This window comes from Epinephelus fuscoguttatus, linkage group LG20 (genome assembly GCF_011397635.1).
Source record: "Epinephelus fuscoguttatus linkage group LG20, E.fuscoguttatus.final_Chr_v1".
Classification (NCBI taxonomy): domain Eukaryota; kingdom Metazoa; phylum Chordata; class Actinopteri; order Perciformes; family Serranidae; genus Epinephelus; species Epinephelus fuscoguttatus.
In genome coordinates, this window is record NC_064771.1 from 24,855,408 (window position 1) to 24,874,167 (window position 18,760).

The 18,760-nt window shown below is 40.9% G+C and overlaps 1 long non-coding RNA gene across 1 annotated transcript in view; it reads left to right on the plus strand.

Moving 5' to 3' along the window:
• Positions 1-8,072, plus strand: part of LOC125880752 (uncharacterized) — a 36,754-nt gene extending 28,682 nt beyond the window's left edge. Inside the window, exons 3-4 of the long non-coding RNA XR_007448146.1 lie at positions 1,289-1,347; positions 8,028-8,072. This is a non-coding gene — a long non-coding RNA (uncharacterized LOC125880752). The remainder of the gene's footprint in view (positions 1-1,288; positions 1,348-8,027) is intronic.
• The last annotated feature ends 10,688 nt before the right edge of the window (positions 8,073-18,760 follow it).

Here is an 18,760-nt window from a genome sequence, read left to right on the forward strand (position 1 = left end):
AGTCACAAAGAGGTGCTTTTAGGATTTCATCTTAAAGCCATCAATTCAAAGTTTCAACTCCCAAACTTGTGGTATAAACACTGTTTATTCCCTGAGAAGCCGCCTGAAAGAAAGTGCTGGAGGAGCTTCCTAGCATCGCCACCATAAATAATTATCTGCTATACATTTCATCACTCCCACTCCTTTCCTGTCTCGATCAATCCTGCGCCGAGGAGCCTTGCATGCTGCTGTAAAATGACTGGAAGCTGATGGATACAGTCCCCAGCAGAGCACGTGACCTGTCTCCATCGGCGCTTATGGCACCACATTTAATCTAAATGTAGTCCTTGACAACGGGAGGATCCTCGCTTAGCTGTGTGGGATCTTTGCGGTTGGAAACGTTTTATATATATATGTTCGTACTTGAGGTTTTTATTCTGAAAATGGACAGTTTACAGCGTGTTTTTTTGTCACACTGGTTAGAATGGTTTAGCATCCAGAGAAGAAGAAACCAAACATCAGATCAGGTTTTTATTGTTTTGTACTCTCAGATTAATAGTGACAAAGTTGTGAAAGTTGTATCAGTGTTGGCTGTGAGGATGCAGGTGGGAGCTGACCAATCCCGTGCCAGCTCTTCTCCACTCAGCTCCTTTCTCCAGGGCAAAGCACTGGCCTGCTGAGAGCACACATGAGCGGTCCACGGAAGGGCCGGGATCCCGACAGCTCTAACCCCCCCGCCGACATCTCATCCGTCTTGCAGTGTGTTGGCACTGTGAAGGGTAAACTGGGCTGATCTGTGGGACAGGCGGGGAGGGCACAGGAGAGCAGCCTTCCCACCGGAGCCCCGGACCAGCACGCTCAGATTAGAGGAAATTTGTTCCACAATATTGTGGCCTCCTGCTTTCCAAGGCTGGGCCCGCACAGACGGCAGAGGCAGAGATTTGGGCGGTGGCCAAGCCTTTTCGTCGGGCTCCTCGTTCGCGCCACATGTGCCGAGCTCGACTCCCCGCTGATCCTTCTAGCTTTATAGCCTCCCTGCCTGATGGAACAAATGCTACATCGCAGAAAATAAACTTATCTCATTTGGATGACAACACATTCCCCCAGGTTATAATGTTGCACCATTTTGAAAAGGCAGACAGGGTCAATTGTACATTTCCAGCTCAACCAGGGAGTCTTTTGCTGTGAAAGTGCCTGTCTCGCCACATGCCTGACAGTGAATTTGGAACAATTTGCCTTATTGACTCCCTTGGTGTTTGGTGTAAAGTATTGCCCTTGTTTGCTGCTAAACATATATATTTCCTCACAGATATTTCACATCGTCTTCAGTGAACAAAAGAAGAAGGGAGTTGTTTTACAGGCTAATAGGTATGTTTCAATCCATTACATCAGCCAGTGTTGTTTTTTTCAGACTGGAGGATGCATGACATGATTGATGACCTTAGGAGATTATCCCCAATACAAAAGCCATCATTGAACAGCAGGGCTGCCATTGTGTGTGGGATGTCTCCCATTGATTTAAGTAGTATATTTTCATGATCTATAAAGAGGCCAGCTGGAGAGAAAATTGTTTGCTCTCAAACATTTAGTGTCTATAAGCAATCACACTCGTGATTAGAAAATGATTATCACTCTTTGATCTCCTTTATGTTTAGCTTTTTTGGGGGGAATAAGTATAGTTACATGCTTGTGTGTTGTTAATTGGTTACAACCAGCTGAATTAAGTTAAATTAACCCAAATGACAAAAAAGGAAACCCTGACACATTTTTTTTCACTCACTACAGTGGTATCTATCCATGTAGACAGTTATGGTTTTATTTGCTGAGGTTTTGTCTCTTAGACCTCGTCCACACATACATTAATATATTTTAAAACATAGCTTTTTCTATGAGTTTTGAAATTTCATCCACATGCAAACTGAATAATAGTTTGCTTAAAATTGTTTCAATGTTGATGTATAGACAAGGAAAACAGTAGGACGTTTTTGGCTTGTGATGCCAGAGTGCATCTCTTCTGTGAGATGAATGAGGGTGCCATTTCTTGCACTGGCTGACGCGACCAGAAAAGTGCTGGTCCTAACCTTGTAAACAGGACTTATTCACATGTTTACACACGAATGTAACATTACTCTTCCACTATTGAGGAACACAGGCATCAGAGTGTGCTGTACTGCTAACACTCCTTCGACATCAACACATTCTCACTCCCAACTCGTCAAATACAAGCAGCAAACTCCGGGACTGAAAAAAATGAAGTCAACACAAAATAGCCAAATGTGGTCACTTTTAACTAAAAAACAACAACAAAAAAACCCAACTACAAGGTGGCGACAGCTGAAAGGCCCAACTTGAGGCTTCAAAACACAAGTCTACAAACCAGTGGGTGATGTCACGGTAGCTACGTCCATTATTTTTACCATCTATGCTTGGTCCAGTGGCATAAGGAAGTTACACTATTATGACAAGCCCTAGTGCATGCTATCATGTATGTATTGTCTTGACACAAATACAGACTTGACATTGGACAACATCAATATACATATTACCCAGCAATCATCACTGCATATCTGACACAAATATAAAAGTAAGTAAGGAATTAATCATTTAATTGAGTTGTTTTTATAGATTTTATAACCTATGTAGAAAAAGGCAAATAATTTTGTTTTAGATAGTTAGTTACTAATTAAAGAAATAAAAAAAGTAAACCATGACATAGATGGGTTTGTCTTTTTTAGGACATATATAGCAAATGGCAACCTTTTTTTTTTATCATTCCTCTGTGAACACAGGTATATATTCACCATGGCAGTCTGAATCACTTGCAAGGGCCTGCTCTTTCTACGGGACCCTAAACCCAACAGGCCCCAGTGGAACCACACTGCCTGCATTGTCTGTATTCATGCCCCTGTCTTGGTCAGTGACCCAAAATGTCAAACTATGATGCTTTAAGTATCCTCCCTGCGTCAGTTTTGAATGATCAGGGTGGACGTTTCAATCAATGCCAGTTACATGCATTTTGTGTTTCCATCATTAATTTCTGTTTTCACAGCTTCTGCTTAAATCCATACTGTCTTTTTCAAAATAACGTTAGAATGTAGGTAAAGAACTGGGTGTACTTCCTTAAGCCCAGCGTACACTGTACGATTTTTAAAATCTTGTTGTTAATACCAGCTCACACTGTACAAGTGAATCATCTGCGATGTGCGGCCAAAGCTCACAATTTATGTGCTCACACTGTACGGGTGAAAACGACTTGTTGGCCCCTGCTGACTGTCCTGCCCGTTGACAGTTGTCGATAAAGATACATTTGAGAGCTCCGATTTGTTCTGGAAATGCCGATGTTGCCAACGAAGCAGGACAAGCGGTTTGCTTTGATGATTTGCGCTATACTGTGTGCTGAAACGTCCAAAAAGAAGAGGCGTCAGCGCATATGGACTCACAGATGGCTTGAGAGACGTGGACAGTATGGTTTGTCCATTTTACAACGAGAGTTGGAGGTAAGCCGGCTACAGCCGAGTGCACCCTCTGTGGGTGTGTGTGTGTGTGTGTGTGTGTTGTACCTCGTCTAGCGCGCTAGCTTGTATGTTTGTTGCGCTTGCTTGAAAATGAGAGCAGAAAAAACTTACCAGGCAGCTGAAGAATATTGGCTATCTCCTGCCAGCGTTTCTCTCGTTGATAGCAGTCGTGGTAGGTGGCAGAAGAAACGTCGAACAGGCACTCATACTGTTGCCACAGCTCAACCAACCTGGCCTCCATATTTACAGTCCACGACGCGTCGCCATGGTGATCTATGTCCTCGCGCAGGCGCAGTGATGGATAAATGCACAGATGTTGGTGAATCGGCTCGTGGCTCTGCTTCAACTGTGCGAATGTCTGTGCCAGCCGACCAAAATTTCTGACATGTCAGAAATTCATCCGACCGTGGTTCTGGAACAGATGATCTGGAACACTGCACGGCAAAAGCCGTACGATGAAGCGGAAATCCGGCCCGAGCGTCGGCAGGTCGTGCGTCTCAAAAATCGGGTCAAATCCGGGGTCAAAAATCGTACAGTGTATGCTGGGCTTTAGGTTTAGGTAACAAAAGAACAAAGGTTTAGACATAAACATTATGGTTTGGCTTAAAATAAGTACGTTTGTTACTAATGTAAAGTAATGCCACTGGTGTTGTATGCTACACATACTAGCACACTATGTTATTATTAGAATAATGCGATTGACTTTTGATTTTACCCAGAACACGAGCAGTGGGCTCCCAGGTGGAAGTCTGGAGTTTGTTTGACCCATCCACCTCCACTTTCTTGCTCCTTATACTACAGTGGTTGCTTGGAGAGTGATAAAATGCTGCTGCCTGGTATATCTTGAGTGAGATTTATACTTAAACGTCGAGTCAACACCATACCTACACTGTAGCCTGACGTGTACTTCCTCAGAAATGTAACTGCACGTGGCGGCAACGCAGACCTCCTGTCTATTTCTGTAAGCCAAAACCATTTCCCTCAGTGGAAACAAAGCTTTTATTTACTTTTATTTCACAGATAAGAAACAATGAATTGTGAAGACAATAAAGCCACCCATAGGCTATGTCTTATGCTGCTAAAGGGTGCTTCAGTGTGTCGGTATCTGACGCCGAGGGCCTCTGTTCAAACATTGGGTTTGAGGGTTTGGGAGTAAGAATGAATTAATGACACAGACCCTGCCACCAACGTCATCAGCTGTTTGCCGGCCTTTTCTTGACAGCGCTTCAATTGTGTTTACATTTGGATGGAGATTTTTTTCAACAGTGGTTGTGTGGACAAGGTTGTTTTTTGTGTGTGTGAGAACAAAGGAGGCGAAAAACAGTTTTTAATAATTTATGCATGGTAAGGCCTTAGATTACCTCCACCCCAATACAATGCAGATGGATGGGGTTTCATTTGAAGCACTCAAAGCATTTAAACAACCCTTACTCCTTCAAAATATGCTTATTTGAATGATGCAATTTGAATCAATGAATCTAACCTGCAGAGGAGCAGCAGTGTGTCCACTCTTCAGTCCGCCTCTACACCCTTTCTTCTTGTCTCTTCAGTTGGTCCACCCATTCATTCCCAAACAGCCTTTTAATAGACCTCTTCTGTCCACAGAGGACCTATTAACCACAGATTTGTTTTCATCTCTCTGACAAGCCAAGAGAGGAGTGTACTTTCCACACAAAAGAGCCCAGAAGAGCCATGAAACAAAAATGTGAATAAAAAGACTAGAGGATATCATTATATACAAATTAATTCTCTCCTGAGCTGTAGCTGCCCCGTCCTTTGGCTAAGAATTGGACTGTCTTAATTGCTTTATCGCTTAGCCGTGTGCTTCCCAGCAATCAAGTGGCTTCCATTTAATTCAAGTGCCACCAAGATGGGAAGAAAGTGGCCTCTCCCTGGCCCTGGAGCATAATAGACAGTGGATAGTGAGGATACACCCTCCAAATTGGAAAACACTGGACCATAGATTAACAGAAATGAACACCATTAGCCTGGCGATGAGGAAATCATTTTCCCCCCTCAGGTGTTTTGGAAGGCACAGTGAAACTGTGGCTGCGGTGGCAACTCTGGGTGATCTGAATCTTTTTTTTAGGTGACCCTCGTGAATATTCAAGAGCCGAGGGATTTAGTATCAATTTACAGTTTTAATAAAAGTCAGACAAGGAGATTTGTCAAAACATAATCCTGATTAAAGGGAAAAATATTAATTAAAGGAGGTATCTCATCAACAGATACGTTTTTCACGACTGTCTACTGGGAAATACTTTGTGACACTTTTATCTTATAGAGAGGAAAATCACTTACCACCTTTTGATTATTATCCTTATTACCCCAGTTCATACCCAGAGTTTTATACAGGTTTATTGCTAAGTGAGACATTTAAATCTTTAATGAACGAAAAGTAATGTCTAGTAGGCCTTGTGTAGTAATCGTCTTCCATGGCAAATTTTCACAGCTTCAGAAAATACATGAGGACAAGATACAGCAGTTAATTTTTACATGTAAACAAAAAAAAATATGTACCTGGTAACAAGTAAATGATATAAGGGCTCCCACAGCCAAGTTCAAGAAATAATTAAGCTAACTGCTGCTTAACAATTTACACTACGGAGATACTGCGGGGAGCTAACATTATAATCAGGATAGTGAAGTCAAAATCAGACTAGGCCCTCTCGACAACAACAAATAACACACATCAAATACAGTTCAGTCAGGAACACTTTAGTCAAAGAAAACTTTATTTCCTTTTGCAGTATTATATTTGGTGGTATGGCTCTGTTCTGGGGCCTCTCTGCCTTTCCTAGGCCTACGCAGAAAACCTCTTCCACATGCGTACATGGAAAGTGTAAGGCAGAGAGAGGACACCTCTCCACCCTTTCTCTGTGTAAACAAGGAATGCCTGAGGCAGAGAGAGTAAACCTCCCTGCCCTTCCATGTGCAAACGAGGAAAGCCGAAGGCAGACAGAGCACACCTCTCTGCCCTTCCATGTGCCTACATGGAAAGCCTACGGTAGGAAGAGCAGCAGCAAAGATTCCCTGGGAACAGAACAGAGCAGCATCAATGACAAAAACATAAATGATATTGATAAGTCAGACACAACATGAAAAGGAGGAGCTGGGGTGGAGGCAGGTTGCAACACTGCTTGCAGAGGAAGCAGCAACAGTAGGTAGGCCAGAGCAGTTTGAATAGGGCACCCTGAATGAGATTTGCCAATTGGTTGCATAGAAAGGAATCATGTGATCTATCAGCTGACTCCCTTCTATCAATCAGCTGCTCCATCAGTTGATTGGGCTGTTTGAGATCAGCTGATGTAGCTGGGATGTGAGCTGAGCTTGACATCATGTCTTGCTTGAACTAACGCTATGCTCATTACATCAGTAAAGCATTTGCTGTGTTAACTAGACAGCCTTTTAACTCTTAAAGAGATAGTTCATCCAAAAATGAAAATTCAGCCATTATCTACTCACCCATATGCCAATGGAGGCTCAGGTGAAGTTTTAGAGTCCTCACATCACTTGCGGAGATCCAAGGGGAGAGGGGGTAGCAGCACAACTCCACCTAATGTAGGCTTACGGTGCCCCAGATTCAAACGTCCGAAAACACTTAATTGAAACCACAAAATATCTCCATACTGCTCGTCCATAGTGATCCAAGTGTCCTGAAGCCCCGACATAAAAAGTTGTTTGGAAACTTATCAGTTTATCAGCGGTCTCTGTTAATAGTTCCACCTTTTGACTGTGAGCTTGTTAACCTAGCTTGCTAGCTTCCCAGCATGATCCCAAATGTTAATTGTTGTAGAGGGATGTCTTAAATCACTGTAGGTTGATAGCTAATGTTATGAGGGATGGTTAAAAAAAAATGGGAAAAGGCTCTCTATAAACATTTGTAGCAACACTGGCCCTCAGATGTCAGTGATCTGCTGCCGTGAGAAAGCTCAAAAATGTCCAAAAAAAGGAAAAACATGCAGAGTAGCTGTAGTATTAATGTAGTTTATACTTCCTTAGAAAGTGAGGACAATTTCAATTTCACTTTGACTGAATCAAACCTCTCTAGGATGCATGTTTCATGGCAGCAGTCTGACGTGTAGCTGCTTTCTGATAATAGCACACAGCAGACATCTGCAGACATGAGACTGTTCACTGATCTTGATCAGCAAGGGCTGTTCTCACACTTCTACAGCACCCGAGATGGAAGTGAATGACAGGTGCACGGAATAAAATCCCTCATCACTGAGAACTCGCGTTTTATTTTTGAACGTGGCAACTGTGTATGTTTTAGCATTAATTCCGGCTTTGTCTGAATCTTCAGGAAAGTTGACAGGTTCTTCTGTCCACATGTTTCTTTTCAGTATGTCCAAGTCCTCCAAACTCTTCCTCCACCGTCCCTTCAGGTTAATCAGGTGTAATTTAAAATCCAAAATTCCTGACAGTACATTTTCTAATGGTACTGCCTGTATGTTCTGCATGGCTGTTTGGATCAAAGACTGGTTATCTCTTCTATTGAGCTGTTCTAACCTCTGTCCACTCTCATTACAGGCAGGCAGCGGTGAATTTCCTAAGCAATCAGGACTAACGTTCCCAGGCAGGTATAGACTACGACACTTTAACGAGTTAAAATGCAAAGCCAAGTAGAACATTAAATCAGAGTGAATGAGACAACCTATACCCAGAGTCATCAGGCGTCTAGAAAGAGACAAGAGACAGTGGGTGACGTGTGTACATAAATACAACACAGGGAAGGAGATGCAGTGTATAGTATTAAATTGTACATTAACATATGTTACAAAGTTTTACTCTCCAGGGTTAGTCTCAACTTTTCCAATATATTTACCTTTTTTAAGACTGAATTTCTCGACTTAAAAGTATGTTTTTACAGCACCACATATCTGTAGAAGGCTGAGGTGGATAAATTACCGGAATATTTCTTGATGACCACAATCATTCGCTAAGCTTACAAATTTATAGTTATTATTTAACTTGTAATAACTTGTCATAAACCCAGTTTTCAATGGGTGGGTTTTCTCCAGCTTCCTCCCACAGTCCAAAGACATGCAGGTTAACTGGTGACTCTAAATTGTTCATAGGTGTGAATGTGAGTTTGAATGGTTGTCTGTCTCCATGTGGCAGCCCTGTGATAGTCTGGTGACCTGTCCAGGGTGTACCCTGCCTCTCACCCAATGTCAGCTGGGATAGGCTTGTTGACCTCTTCAGATGACAAGCTATCTAAACCTATTTGGACTGCCTGCCTATTTGGACCTACGGTATTTGGAAAGGCAAGAACTCACTCAGCTAGTTCTGTATTTCTTTTAATCCATAATGAATTTCATATAGCTTTATATTTTACATTTGACATAGACATACATGATTTTGGTTGTGGTCTTGTACCAGATCTAATCTGCTCCGGAGTCTTGTTTCAGTTTCAAACTCTCTTACTCAGAGCTCTAATTCAGCTCAACAAGAATTGATCTTGATCTTGAGTTTTGTAGTCTTCATTCAAACCAACATAACATAACTTTTTATTGAATGCTATCATACATCAGCCTTGTCAGCCGTGGTGTACGGTAGTTAGTACAGGTCCCAGTAAACACTATTATAACAAACCCTAGTGCCAGATTTGAGAAAGTTCGTAAACTACGGATGAGCGAGTGTCTATATGTGTTTAACCAACAAAATTATCTGTATCTGTACTCAAAATGGATCGAGTTTAGACTGAAGTTGTTACTTTAAACCTGAAACTGACATGGGTTGATCAGAAGTTGACTTCAATTAATTTTTGATAAAACTAGTAACAGACTGAACACAGGTACCTATATGAGGACTCCCCCTCATCAGGAGTAGAGACACGTGTAGGACTCATATTCGTATAAAGCACGTTATCTGTACCAGATACTGATTTAATCCGAGTAAATTCGACTTAACCCTGCTGGCTACCGTATTTCAAATTGTCTTGTCACATGATAAAATGGAGACTTGACAGTGGACAACATCAACATACGTATTACCCGGCAGTCATTGTTGCAAATCAGTATATGACAAAAATACCAAATAAAATAAGAAAGAATTTAGTTTTTTAAATCATTTATTTATAGTTTTTATAGTTTATATAGCATAAACATAACATTAACCATCACGGACCTGGGCTTGCTTTTACAAGGGCATATGGCAGATGGCACCATTTTCAGTTTAAGGTGAGCTTCTCTGAGTTTGTTCTCTGCCATTATCATGGGATCCGCACTCTGTACAACTCCCCTCCACACACACACACACACACACACACACACACACACACACACACACACACACACACACACACACACACACACAGCACACTGCCTGCACTGTCTATACTTATGCATCTGCTTGTCAGTGTTGGTCAGTGCTGATAAACTGGAGGTGTGTCCTTAAACACTGCCACTCAGAAGCAGTATAAAATCTGCAATAGATATATTTTGACTTAATGGTACATTGAAATTATTTCTCTCACTGCTTGTTTATGCTTTTGTTACTGTATCATGTTGTATCCTCAAACACTGAATATGTGCTTTAAAAGGTGCAAACCAGAGAACGTTTCATTAACTCTGAGAGCTTAAGTGTCCCATCATGGCCTATAAGCTGTTTCAGTGGCTTTTCCACTCTGACAAATTTCTAAAAATCCTGACGGAAACACTGAGTACTTGTAATGAGTTGACATGAACTCTTGTCTTGCCCTGATAAAAGACTCAGCCAGCATCGTGAATCTGGGTTATGCGTGGTATTCAGGGTAAACTGTGGGTTTTTCGGTGGGGTGAGGCGCGAGGTGAGGGTAGATCCGAGAATTTCGACGCTGAGACGCACCAGCTGTGTTTATAGATTCCCACTGCACCTGCTGGGGTTACAGAGCAAGTGCACTGGGGGATTAAGCACTGGGGCACTGGGAGTAGAACAAGGAACAACAGATTCATGTTAAGGAAGCATGTCAACACCTCCCTGGTGTCTGTACTTAAGCTATTCATTGTTGCCGGTTGCTACGTAGGTTTCAAACTAATCTGTGCTTGTTTTTTTTCCCTCTTAGCTGTTAATCAAATATGCCCAGCTCAAGAGGAAATGTGCCACCCTGCTAACAGAGGAATCTCTGCAGAAAGACATTAAGATGGAGATGGGGAAGATAAAAGCTGTTGGACATTTAAATTTAGCGTCCATAGACATTTACGTTTTGCTGGAGTGTGCTAGTTCTTGATTACAATGTTGACATTTTACTCGGAATTAACCTGATTAATGTCATTGAGCGTAAAAGCCCATAGCTCAGCATTTCTCATGATCACAGGAGATGGATTAAGAAAGAAGGCTTTCAAATTGAATATACCTCTCCCTGCTCAGCCTGCTAATTGTGCCATTTACCACTACTTGAGTCACTGACCGACGCTATTTAGTCAAACTAATGATGATGCACAGTCCAAGCCATCCCTTGATAATTAAACGAAAGCTCCATCTCTTTTTCTGTATTAGCTTTTTTTGTGTGTGTGTGAATTAACAGGTGCATGCAAAAACATATCGAGCTGCGGTCACTGTGTTCCTTTAAATCACTTGTGGCATTGTTAGCTGGGAAATGACTTTTTTTCTGAATCCATTCTCTGTCACTTGTTATTGATTACGCAAAGTAAGAACTGTTAACGTTCTTGTTTTGAATGTTTAGTCAGGTGAGCCTGTTTATTGGGCAAAGACATTTCTCACGTACCAAGAACTTCATTCACCAACATGTTTTAGCTGTCAGTGTTTTGGGGAATATTAGAATGTACATGGTTTAAGTGTGTAACTCAAGACACTCAGGATACTTCTTGTTGTTGGTTTGCATCCCTCCATGGTATTGTGTGTCTGCGGTTGTTTTCCCTGTCTGTAGTCATTGTGGGTCTTGTTGTTAGTGTTTTTAAAAGGAAAAAGTATTTTTAATCTCAATGAGGCTCTCTTGATTTGATAAAGAATCACCAATGCTTTAAATGACGTTGTGTTTTATCTGACATGTAACCTCTTCTCTGGATGCTTTGACACAGAAACAACCCTAACCTTTCGCATCCTTTCTCCTAACAGGCAATTATTAGTTTAATTAGAGTCCGGTCTCACTCCGAAGTCGGTGAAATCCGGCGCTTAGGCAGTGACTTGCGACATCAGAATCCAACAAACAAAGGCATTCTTTAACGTCGGTAGGATACGCGGTTGGGTGCCATTACAGTTTAATGGCACCTGGCAGCAGTGGAACAAGGATGAAAGTTAAGGTGATAAAAATCTGAGAGGGGTGGGCGGGAGGCGTGTTGGATGGGTCCAACAAACACCGACTTTCACCTGAGAGAGCGGTGTTCGTGTCCTGTAAGATTCTATAGACAAACCCTGTTCCTTTTTACTAAACCTAACCATGTGTTTGTTGTTGAAGGAAAAAAAACCCGTCAATTCTGTTGTTGTACCAATGTAGTGCGTTTATTTGAAAGAGACTGTGTGTAAACGTTAAATTTCCTGTGAAAACGGAAGTGTATCTTGAAAGAGAAGAACTTGACACGGTGTCCCAGAATGTCAAAACCCAACACACCCAGGGCACCTTGCACGTCGTATCTGGATGTGGAAAGTCCATGACCAAAACATCAATATGTGATGAGGTCGGAGTGAAAGTGTGTTGTTAATTGTTGCGTTTCTTTTTATCATGACCACAATCTTTTGCTAACCTTAACCACGTTTTAGTTGCCTAAACTAAGCAATCCTTAAAAAAAGCAACTCAACTGTCAGAATAAATGTTGGCATTGAACATTTCTGCAAACGACGGATCATGGATGGATTACCAAAGTGTCAGGGCCCCCATGACTTCACCTGCAAAATGTCATTCAAAGAAACACTTTCAGACCAGGAAGAGACACAAGATGATCACAAAGAAAAATTAAAGCTGTAAGCAGCAATGATCTGGTTCTCGCACCTCTCGCACTTCCTGTTTCCACTTTGTGGCGCTGGAGAAGACACTAATCATACATCATGTTGCTGTACACCAATTGTAGACCCCACCGTGTGAATGTCATGTAAATCAAAAGAAACACCTACAGACCAGGAAGAGACACAAAATGATCACAAAGAAAGATAAAACGACTACAAAGAAACAAAAATGACCACAAAGACATGCAAAATAGCTAAAAAGAAATATAAAGAGACTAACACCAATACTTACGACGACTATAGAAAGGGGGAAGCAACCACAACAAGACACAAAATAACCACAAAGACACACAAACGCACACAGAGATGCAAAACAACAACAGAAGGAGGCTAAACAAAGATAAAGTCTGTGTCTTGCTCCTATATAGGAAAGATGGTCTCAAATGTTTTCTCATAATCCGCCCATGCCGCTAATATGTAACATTTGTACATTTCACATATAGAATATATGTCAAACTTTACATTTCTTTATGTTTCAATCAAGCGGCATCAAGGGCTGAAAAATGAAGCCAACATGACAGTGCCAAAAACTGCAGTTCTTTAAATGACCACTAGAGGCTGGCTCCAGAAGCCAGTCAATCCTTGAGGATGTTAAAATGCCCAACTTTACAGCAGAAATAAACATTACAGCCTGGTACCAAAACAGTTTGTTGGTCTCTGTAGCTAACTTCCCCGTTCATTACAACAGTACAGTGATTCATTTTTATATATCTCACCTGTTTACATTCTATTAAGGCTTAAAGCATAATTAAGGACAGGCTGCTTTGAATGGCAGGCTGTCTGCAGATAGTGTTTTCAGCTTTGCAGTCAGATCCACCCCTCGCTCTTCTACAACACTAGCGTTTTGTCCAAATATGGTCACTTCTGGCTCCAAATAACCAAGATGGCGATGGCCGAAATGGCGAACTTGAGGCTTTAAAACAGGAGTCCACAAATCAATAGGTGATCTCATAGTGGCTGCGTCCATTATTTTTACAGTCTATGGTTCCAGTTTTTCAATCATATGTAGTGACAATGCTGTAATTTATGTGTGGTTAGGTTTAGGCATAAAAAAGACTTGGTTAGGGCGAGAAAAAGATCATGTTTTGGCATGAAATACCAAATTTGGCTGCTATAAACAGCACCCACTTTTATTGGTCTCTAACTGTGGGCTGTTGCTGTCGCCTATCGCTTATCCACCATGAATCCCTTTCTCCTCCTGATGAGAAACTCAGCTCATGCACATGTAATCTGAACAATGCCATACGTAGGAATTGTACAAATGAAACATCCAAGGTTTGCAGAAACTAATAATACCAACGTTTTATTCTGGCGACAAGGCTGACAAATGAGATGACAGATCAGAAAACCACCATACGAATTGTTAGTCTCATGGTCATATGGGTCATTTTGTACAAACAACTTACTGGATTTGGATTGTTTTTTTTCTGCCTTAAAACATCCTACACATAACACACACAACGTTTTTGAAAAAGATCTGTGAGTGAACTCTCCTCAACATTTCTGCCACATCTCAGGAAGGATGTTTTCGTCCATGTAGGAAATGCCGTCTACACTTGGAGGTTTATTTACACTTCATGGTTGTTTGAAAATTCAGGCTCCATCCAGATCGGGAGAAGAAAAATCAGCTGTATTGTAATGCTCTCCCTGTTCTGGCCTGATTGACTCTGATATCAGCAGTGCCTCTGAAATAAAATGCCCATGTGTCCCTGTAAACACACAGCATTTGTTCTGAGGCAGAGTGGCTCTGCAGAGCTCCTCTCCGGCAGCACTGAGCCTGACCGAGCCAGGGAATAAGTAAATGAATAAATAGGCTGATGTTGAATTTTCCCCTCACTTGCCTCCACTGACACAAATAGGATCTACAGTAATTTATAATGCTGTTAGAGAGGCGGCTCTCTCTCTCTCTAACCGTGGTGTCTGTCACCTTGCGCGCAGGAGGCCTCTCAGAGTGGAGGACCTGCAGCACCCTGACATCCTGCTTTGCTATTCCACACACACGGCCCAAAGGCTAAGTGACATCAAGCCTCATTATTGTCATCACATGCCACATTTGTAACTGGTTAGCGAGCAAATTGTGATAAAATAGGCTGATGCCCCTTCTGAGCGTCTCTGGCTGCACAAGCTGGACTTTCCATAATGTTGGGAGCCACATCGGTGTGGGAGAAAAAGAGGACGAGAGGTGCTTTCTGTGGCAGAAATACGGGTTTCTTTTCAGTCTTGAATGCTTCATATCAGTAACAGGGATATTACGGTTCCTGGTATGACTCTGAAACAGGAAGTAGTGAGCTGGAATTACCTCTATCAACCAAAAATAACACTGAGTTGTGTTGGATCTATAATTCTGGAGTTCTTTATTACACCAGAGGCTGTGCAGTCTGAGATATAAGCCGTGCACTACAATTTATATGCATAGTATTTCGAAATGCATGACATCTCTATGCCGTCTCTGGTGAGCTCCCACACATGTTCATATACTACTCCCTCAGTCGTACCGCTTTCTGTCTTTTTTATTTTTTTTATTTTTTTTTTAATCCACCCTCGGAAATAATGAGGAGGAAAATCTCTTGCTTACATCAGCCTCAAATTGGCGAAATGAAAATCTGTCTTAAACAAAGGGAAAGACCCCCATGGCGTCTGGGTCTACAGTTTCTGTCACATATATATTCCTTGGAGGTTTCATGTGACAAAACACAGAAAGTTGCTTTGTCCCTCCTCTTGTCACGTTACACCCCTTACCCATAGTTTTTTTTTCTTCCCCTTCCTGTTGTCTGGCTGTCTGTGCTGTCAGCCCATAGCCTGGCACCTGCTCTCATGTTCCTAATTAGTCTCATTTAATTAATTATATACTGCAGCACATCTCCTTATTTCTGGCTTCCTCTGGATTTCATCGCCTTTGTTTCAAACTTGCAGAGAAGATCAGCTCTCAGAGAGGTGCTGTGTGGATTTAACATACTCTTTTGATGGTCAGCTCACTACAAGGTGTTTATTTTAAGTGTTGTGACTCCCCTGACGACAGGACAACTGGATAAGAAATCATTTAACATTCCTTCTTTAACTTTCTGTGTGCGCTCCTTCTTGAAAATGTGCCTCGTAATGCTGCTAGAGCAGGCAAAGTTGGTTGTTTTGCTGTGGGTTGTTGTGTCATTGTGGTAAGGAATACCTGCAGCAGCTTCCCAGCTGCCACTTGCATCCTCCTGTTACACCGGGATGCATGATGTGCTAAAGAAAAGGTGTCATCAAATATTTACCACCTGATCAACACCACACAATAGGGAAAGATCAAACCTTTGACTGAATAGGTCAACCACACACTCATTGAGTTTCCAGCAGAGAAGACAGAGCGGTATCAGCCGCAGGAAGACAACAGTTACACCGTCACAGTCGGGCTTTTTATTCTTTTACAAATGTTTCTTTTTGCATCCAAAAATCTTGCTAGGTTTTTTATGAAAGCACCTGTGTACCTTGAGGTTACATCATCCCTTAAAGCAATTTTCTTTCAGACTTAGACTCAGACTTGTCCTGTAACAGTTCAGTTAGTCATTCATTTTAGAGTACAAAGGTACAATAAGCTACAATTTACAAATCATTAGAATGAGCTTGTAGTTAAGACGGCAATGGTTTCTGTGACTTTAAAGGAGAAACTATAAAGAAAAGGAAGTTATTTGAAAAGTAAAGGGCTGAGGTGAAGGGAAATTTGAATGATGAACCCCTTCCCAGATGCACAGGTCATCGATTTGACACCAGAATGATGTGGGACTTGGTTGGAATGAAAAGCAGGTTGTAGATATTCTAAGTGTCTAACAACAGAATTTAACGTTGTCTAGATGTTAACTTTATGATGTTTTGCAGACATTAGGTTTTATTCTCCGTAAATTACAACTTAATGTTGTTATCCTATGTCAAGTTGGTGCTGAAATTAGACATTTGGAAGACACTGGATACAACTAAAACCAAAAAAAATTACCAACGTCATCTGCCATCAGTAGTCTAAGTGAAATTGACGTTGGCATTAGATGTTTCCCAGCTGGTACACAACCGACTTTCAACATTGAAATGTGGTGGAAAGTATGTCAGTTGTTGTTTCATCATTTAAACAACATTGAAACAACATTTAATTCTGATGGTTGTGAAAAGTTGATCAATATAAATCAAAGTTGGAATTTCAGAAAGATCTGTTACGGTGTTGAAACTATTTTGAAACTACGTTTACAATTTATGAAACAACATTGACAGAACATTGTGAAATCAGCATTGATTCATCTTTTGCAATCAAAACATACTTCAACAGTGATTCAGCCATGGTGTATGATGTTGATTCAACAGTGAACAAACATTAAAATGCCAGCTGGATTGGGTCATGCAACGTCACAGCCTACATTCAACCAAATATCAACTTATGACGTCAGTTGCCAGCTGGGTTAGTTAAGGTGAAAATACAGGATATTGTAATAAAGACAATACAAGTTGTATACATGTAAGACAATGATGTGATGTCAAACTTTTCTTAAATGTATTTAGACAAAAAAAAGTCTACAATTACAAACATCTTTCTCACAAATAACGCACTTTGTGTAAGACTGAAAAACATGTATGTCCCAAATGGATCAGTAGATTTCATATTAAGTTCGTCATGTTAAAAAACCCTCACTAGTTAACCCTTGTATTGTCATTAGGGGTAGGGGAGGAAATCGGTACAGCATAGTATTGTGATATTTTGCTTGGCAATATTGTATCGATACATAGATGCCAAGTATCAATTTTTATTTTATAAATTATTAATATTGCAAATACAAATTCAACTTTTGGTAGCCTACAAAAATAATAGAATCATTGCCTCTTTGGTCAACTACATACATAAAAATGAAGTGACATTAACTGACTCAAAACGTTATCCTTTATTGTTTATTCAGGGATCCCCGTTAAAAACACATGAATGTGCCTCTAGTCTTCCTGGGGTCCTACACACTGAAATAAAGTACAAATATAAAATATTAGTACAGACAAACTAAGATGTAAAAACAATCAAAATACCAAACTGATACCCAAATAAAATAAATTAAGGATAATATAGACTAAACCATCATTCAGCATAGCAGCAGAAAGAAAAGCCACTACATATGTAAGCTTTAATATCACAAGCAGACTAAACAGATACATTTATAAAAGACTGAGGATATAAAAATAAGAACGTAAGTATATAAGTACATTTATGTTATTAAATAAAACAGATGTTGACAAAGTCTTTCTTTGGGGACATAATTTACAGTTGGAAAAAGGGTAATAAATCACAATATATCCCACTATATGTTATTGCACACAAATAGAATTCTGTTTTTATGGTTATAGAAATACTAAATTTACTTTAAAACAAAACAAACAAACAAACAAAAAAAAAACCTAAACTAAATAAAAATAAAAATAAAAATAAAAATAAAAATAAAATAAAATCAATTAAGCAGTGATTTATGCTCCACCCGGCCAGCACCTCTAAGTGACCCAAATCAAACACACCCATGACGTTACGTGAACAGGTGCATGCTGGGTGTGGCTAGCATGCTAACATGCTAACATAACAGAGTGCTCGCTGTTGATTCCCCAATTTCTTTCTTCCGGTAGAAACTTATACCTTTAGTGACGTGCAAGGACTTTCTGCTCGTGACTGTTAATGTCTGTCACACTGACTGCAGAGACTCATTCAGCTCAAAATGTTTAAAGAAAACTTTGAGGAGCACAGTGGGACAGAGAGGCCGAGTGGACTGGGTATGCTGGGAGCAGAGAGGCCGAGCAGATTCAGGGCTTCGCGGTGCTCTAGCCTCACACAGACCTTAATCCGTTCACACAGGTGAGTAGCCTACGACGACACACTCCTAGCTAGCTCTCTCTTCAGCTTGCTAGGCAACGTAGCGTCGCGCGCGTGTATGCGCACCACCCCTTGCCGTCCTGCAGCGGGTGGTGTGCAAACTGTGCTGTATAGTCTCGCCATTTGCTTTAATGTGTGTGTTGTTGATACATCTTTGTGTTTTGGTGATTTATTTAATGTATGCAGCTTAATATTACTAATAATATTACTTGTTATACCCGCCACAGGTGTCCAGGTGATATTTTGGCTATGTTGTTATGTACTTGTCTTGACATTTATCTCTTTTATGGTCAATTCTGCTGAGGCTGCATTAAGGCAGCCTTAACTTATTTCTAATTCATCTTTAGAGAATAACTGTTGCATATGGTTTTAATTTAGACATAGGGGTTCTGTGCTGTGATGTGTAGCTTATATGTTAATGCTGTATTTTGTACCCTGTCTAGGTTCTTTACTTTCA